At 35.1% G+C, this 6,508-nt stretch overlaps 1 pseudogene; it reads right to left on the bottom strand.

The window, feature by feature from the left end:
* Positions 1-2,817: 2,817 nt before the first annotated feature.
* On the bottom strand, positions 2,818-4,947 carry LOC106779307 (annotated as a pseudogene).
* Positions 4,948-6,508: the final 1,561 nt, after the last annotated feature.

The raw sequence follows: 6,508 nt of genomic DNA, 5'->3' as shown, positions 1-6,508 counted from the left end.
TATATATATAGATAGATAGATAGATAGATAGATAGATAGATAGATAGATAGATAGATAGATAGATAGATAGATAGATAGATAGATAGATAGATAGATAATAATATTTAGACAATATTTTTTTGACAATATTTGAACATTGATTATGTGTCAATATGTAATTGGTCAAAAATTACTCTACAGTAGTGTTTATGATTATTATTATTATTGATTATGGAGTAATTTTTGACCAATCACAAATTGACACGTAATCAATGTTTAAATGTTGTCTAAATATCATTATCCTATATATATATATATATATATATATATATGTGTGTGTGTGTGTAAAAGTTATTTTATTTTTGAATATTTTGCAATATAATCTAATTTAAATTATTATAATATATACCATGATTTACTATATTGCAGAAAAGGTATATCTTAATATTTTAAAGAATTGATGTATACAAAACTAAATAAAGATGCTAATGTATTTTAGTTAGATAAATTAAATAAGTATATCTCACTTGATATATGTACATGTTAACATGCGAAAAAGGTGTATTGAAGAATATCTTCTTGACATTTTATTCTTTTTAAATTCTTGAATAGAGATAAAACAAACTTGGGCTTAAGCAATTTTTCCATTTCATAAGCTGCAAATGAAAAGCATTAAGCCAAAGGAAGCACTATAGTAATGATATAAGTAAAAGTAGAAGTACAAGTAGCCTCCACCTGATTTACATTCTAACATTGCATCTTTACCATAGTTTATGCCAAGTGATGTTCATACACACAAAGTAAAAAGATAGCCTGAGGCATTATTTTTTCTTCACAAATAAACAAATTGAAGAGAAAGATCAATGACTCATCACAGTACAGATTTGGAGGAAAAAGATCAATGTGCTCGCCGGTTTCTCATACCTAGTCTCGACCACATCCCAGTTATCTTGGGAGCCGAGAAGGACCTTTATCTGTACCTTCCAGTTGTCATAGTTAACGTCTTTCGTCAACTTGGGTAGCGGGATGCCATTGGTTAGACCTACCATTTCTCTTAGGTGTTTACACTCAACTCACATACCTCAATAAATTCTTAGTCGCTCTTTTCTCTTTGCCAGCGCACACCGCGGCGTTCTCTCTTAAGCTTGGTAGGGTCTCTTACTTTCACCTTACACACACGCTCTGATGCCAATTTGTTGACAACAAGAAGGCAAAAAAGTTGGCAGCTTTTGGTTAAAATCATTCCAAGGTCCCTGTTTTCGTGTTTTTTTTCCCAATTTCGTCCCCGTCTTAAATTTTTTACCAATTTAGTTCCAAAGATTGCAAAATTGAAAGAAATTAACCCCTGCCGTTAAATCAAGTTAACGGGGTTAACTTCCAGCTGATCAGTGAGGCTGAGGTGGCTTTTATTTGTTACGTGGCGTGCAAAGAAGCTTTCAGGTGGCTCTAATTTGTCACATGCCTTTTATTAGTGAAGTTAATCAAAAAATTAAAGAATTGGGGTTTTTGTTTCAAATTGGCATAACGTCAATCATGGAAGCATCTCCAGTTCTGTGTTCATCATCAAGCCCAGATTCACCTGCAAACAGAAACCAACCAAGAATCGCGCCTCCGCGGCAAAAACCAAAAGTCACCATCTTCATCATGAACCAAAAGATGCGAAGCTCCTCGCATGGTCATCATCTCCTTCGCACAACCTGCATTAGAAATCGGGACCAAAGAAAAGCAAATTTACGCAGAACCCCAAATCAAACCCTACGAAGAACCCTAATAGCAAATTCCCAAATTCAAAACTAGGGTATTGATGTTTACTATGTTCTTCTAAAAATCAGCTTCAACATAGTCTCTGTTACTCTGAGAGCATTTTGGTGATTTTAGCGAATTCAAATTCCACATTTCTCAAAGTTTCCCGCATTCTTCATTTTTCGAAACCCCAAAACCCTGATTTTGTTCTCTCCTTCTTCCGAAACCACGCCTTCTCCAACTCTCACATATCTCATATCCTCCAAAGAGTGCCCAGTTACTTTCATACAGCACCCAAAAGGTGTTGTTGCCAAAGTTTAAATTTTTGTGTTCAAAGGGTGCTTCATTCCTTGACATTATTCACGTCGTTACCGCCTGCCCTCATTTTCTCCGACGAAGCTTGGAGAATCATATAATCCCAACATATGACTTTATTAGAGGGCTCCTTCCACCCTTGTTTACGAACAAGCAAATCATTGATTTTCTGATTCGCAATCCTTCTTTACTTTATGAAAGTCGTGGGGTAGTTAACCTCAAATTGTTGCTTGACAGTGGAGTTCCCGGTTCAAATATTGTTAAGTTGCACCAGAGATGGTGTCGTTTACTCTGCTCTGGCGACATTTCAAAGACAGTTTAGGAGTTGAAGCAAATGGGCTTCGATGCTTCGCTTTCAACATTCTGCATAGCGTTGGTTGCCAAAAGAAACCTAGACGAAAAATCCCCAATTTCTTAATTTTGTGATTAACTTCACTAATAAAAGTCACGTGCATAATAAAAGACACTTCAAAACTTCTGTGCACGCCACATAACAAGTAAAAGACAGTTCACCCTTACAGCTAAGCTAGAAGTTAACCCCGTTAACTTGATTTAACGGCAGGGGTTAATTTCTTTCAATTTTGCAATCTTTGGAACTAAATTGGTAAAAAATTTAAGACGGGGACGAAATTGGGAAAAAAACGCTAAAACAGAGACCTTCGAATGGGTTTAACCACAACTTTTTAAACTTTCTTTCCTTCTTCTGCATTCTTTCAAATGAATTTTTACAAGTATTTATCAACAAAAGTTTGCATCTTCAAATGCGAGAGATAGCCACCTAAAACCATTAATATTAGGAATACCAACCAACAAGAAATAAATTTCCTAATTTAAGTTTTATACATACACACAAAGTAAAAAGATATAGCCTGAGGCATTATTTTTGCTTCACAAATAAACAAATTCAAGAGAAAGATCAATGACTCATCATAGTACAGATTTGGAGGAAAAATAGAAGTTGTTTAATCTAAGTTTGTTTGAGCAAGACTTCACTAATCACTTTGTCCAAGTTCATGTATGAAAGACCAAAAGATCTAGTCTCCTCTTCCACCTTCTTCTTCAACTGCATGACCTTTCGCCTCATCTCCTTTCCTTTCTCTCCTAACATCAATTCATTCACATTTTTCTCCACCTCTTTTCTCTTCACATCAGTGTCAATTTCAATTCCAATGCCCCATTCAATGCAAATACTTCTGCAGTTTGTCGGCTGATCAGCAGAAACTGGCCAACACAACACAGGCACACCAGCACAAACGCTTTCAATTGTTGAGTTCCATCCACAATGAGTCAAGAATCCACCAATTGAAGGGTGATTCAGCACTTGCTCTTGTGGACACCAGCTTGCAATTAGGCCTCTATCTGATACTTCATTCGAAAACTCAGACGACAAAATCATTGAGCCACCAATGACAAGGTCAGGCCTAATGATCCATAGAAAGGGTCTCTTGCTGTTGGCCAAACCCCAAGCAAACTCCAAAAGTTTCTCCGGAGTCATAATCGTGATGCTACCAAAATTCACATAAACAACAGAATTAGGTTCCTTGGATTTAAGCCATTCAAGGCACTCGGTATCTTCCTTCCAAAGATTGGAACCTAAAGATTCCAAGTGACTCTATGGACTTTGATTCAAAAATGAAGGGAAAGGGCCAATGGGGTAAACAGAAGAGAGCATACAAGAGAGAGCCTTCAATGCTTCACTCTCAAGTTCATCAGAAGTATTTATAACAATAGCAGAAGCTTTGAGCATATTATCTGCCATATCAATCATATAATTTAACATAAAGTTATTTGGATCTGTTGTCCTTATGAAGTCAGGGAGGTCCTTTAGTCTGAAGTTTTTCAAACTTGGAATCCAGTCTACTTTGGTGTCCAAATACCCATTTGTTAAATAACTCTCATCTGCAATCATGATTACAAAGCCAATAGTTACAGGCTCCACATTACAGATGAACATTTTCTTCGTTAGCATGTATTCATCAGTTAAAAATAGTAAAGAAAGATAAAGTAGAGTAATAATATCAGTTCAGTCTATCAAGGAAAACCAGCAACTGATATCTCAGCACTCAGCACAGACATTATTTGTTTGACATATATACAAAATATCAACTGTTAATTCTCAACAATTATTGATATTACTTTGTTTAGAGGAACCAGAGCAGAATTACTGGTGTTGTTCATGCACTTTCATAAGAAAGAGTTTCAATGCATACCTTTGAGTGGTATTAGACCTTTATCAGAAAGAGTATGTAAGTTCATAACAGACACCAAGCAGGTGGCACTGGCGGGTGAAAATACAAGAATAGGGAGTGCTAGTTCTTGAGCAGCTTGTGTAGTAAAAGTCAAGCTAAAATCAGAAACCAAGCCTGTAACTGGAGGTATAAGGCCAGCAATGGCAGAATCATTGAGTTTAGCCAGAAGTTCACGGAAGGGTAGGAGAAAGTTCTCTCTCACAGATTTACAAAGGGACAGTGGGTCCTGAGTGACATTAGCAGCATCATCTGTGAGAGGAAGACCATCTGGGATTGTCTCAAAATGAAAATCTGGAAGAACATGAAGGGCCTTAAGAGCCCTTGAATTGAGCAAGCGTTTGTAGTTGTATTCAGTGTGGACAAAGGTAATGTGAAAGCCTCTAAGATGAAGTAACTTTGCTAGTGTGAAGAAAGGGTTGATATGGCCTTGAGATGGAAATGGGATCAACACTGCGTGTGGCTTTATCTCTACAGGGTTACTCATCTGCATATTTTTTTTCTAGTGTGAAGAGTGCTTTGGAGAATGAGATACAAAGCTTGGGGTTTTAATGCAGATGAAATAAATAATAAATTAGTAAAAAAATGATATATGCTGTGTAAAAATATTTAAGAAAAATCGTATTATGAAGCTATTTTGCTAGATTTAACTTAAAGCCGCGTCAACGTCACGTAATGCTGCAAAAATTCACATAAGAGAATGATCATCGAATTACTCTTTTTTTGTAACATGTATTCTCTTTCCCATCTGCCAAATCACGTGGATCCAAAAGTCATTTCCCATCTGCCAAATCACGTGGATCCAAAAGTCACTAAAACATAAAACCTGATTGTTGCGTGGATTTCTTTTCTGATCTGCAAGTCAAAGTCATTTTCGTAGCATATGTTGTTATTAGTCGGAGAGAATCCACGTATATTAAACAAATGGACTATAATATACTATCATTTAACTATCATAAATATTATTATTTCATTTTAAAATTTTGTTTGTATTTTTTTATCAGTTGATATAATATTTTACTATTAAAAGAAATTGTAAAATAGAAATGAAATAAAAGAAAAAATATTGTCAAATAATCTTTTTTCATAAATAAAAATAAGATAAATAGCCACTTCAAAAATTTGTTATATTTTCCTTTTAGAATAGTGAGAAAGAAAAGTAGAGCTTTAGTACAAAAGCTTTTAATTTGTTAGTTTTGTTAGAATTTCGTTAATAATTAATATAATTAAGTTTACTAGACAAGTCTTACACGAGCAATCATAATAGACAGTAGTGGAAAAGCAGATTTTTAAAGTGCACATTATGTTTTATTTTCGAAAGAACTAGAGCATATCAAAACGTGGTAGTATTTTTTTAGTTTTTACAACATTATATGTCTCGGTTCAGAGCAAACCGATATATAAGGAGTATATTGTCTTGGTTAAATGAGCAACCGAGGCATAAACTCCTACACAAATCATTTCTCCTTTTTTACAAATTAGACTTTTCATTTGACAATTTTTTTGAAAAAGTCCTATTGTCTCGATTCTCCGATCAACCGAGGCAAAAGGCTCTACAAGCACTGATATCCACTAGTAAACCTCTAAACAGGACATACTGTCTCGGTTTTGCCCAAAATCAAGGCAGTATGTCATGCCAGCAGTTAACATCCTCTAAAACTGAATGTTCCAAATCCATTTTGTCAACTTTTATTGCCTTGGTTCTCTCTGAACCGATGTCGTAGGTGCTTTATGCCTTGGTTTAACTACGAACCAAGGCATATACTTTAATATAATTTCAAAATTGTCATTTCATATTTTATTTTGAATTTTTTTAACGGTTTAAGCATCGATTGCTTGTATAACTGAGGCAATAGAGTGTTCATTGCCTTGGTTATTTAGTTAATCGAGGTAGTATCTCTTTCGTTGGTTGAAATTTCATAAACGTAAAAAAATGAACCTACTATTCTTCTTCCTCTCCAGTGTTGCCTTCATACTCCAGCGCAAATGAACGGTTTTCCATGCTGCCTCCATTTCCATTTCTTTCGCGCAAACACCATTTTTGTGCTCTCCAAATGCTGCATCCACCATAGTTGCCGCTAGAGTTCGTTCATTCTCTTGGTTTGTGTTTGATAATAATTATTTTGAGATTGATATATTCGTCATAGGACTAACAATTGTATTGTTATTTGGTGATTAGATTGATATATGTTTGATAATAATTGTTGTGAGATTGATACATTGA

Source organism: Vigna radiata, unplaced genomic scaffold (genome assembly GCF_000741045.1).
Source record: "Vigna radiata var. radiata cultivar VC1973A unplaced genomic scaffold, Vradiata_ver6 scaffold_190, whole genome shotgun sequence".
In the NCBI taxonomy this organism is placed as follows: domain Eukaryota; kingdom Viridiplantae; phylum Streptophyta; class Magnoliopsida; order Fabales; family Fabaceae; genus Vigna; species Vigna radiata.
The sequence above is the reverse complement of the archived record's forward strand: the minus strand, read 5'-3'. Positions and strand labels throughout refer to the sequence as shown.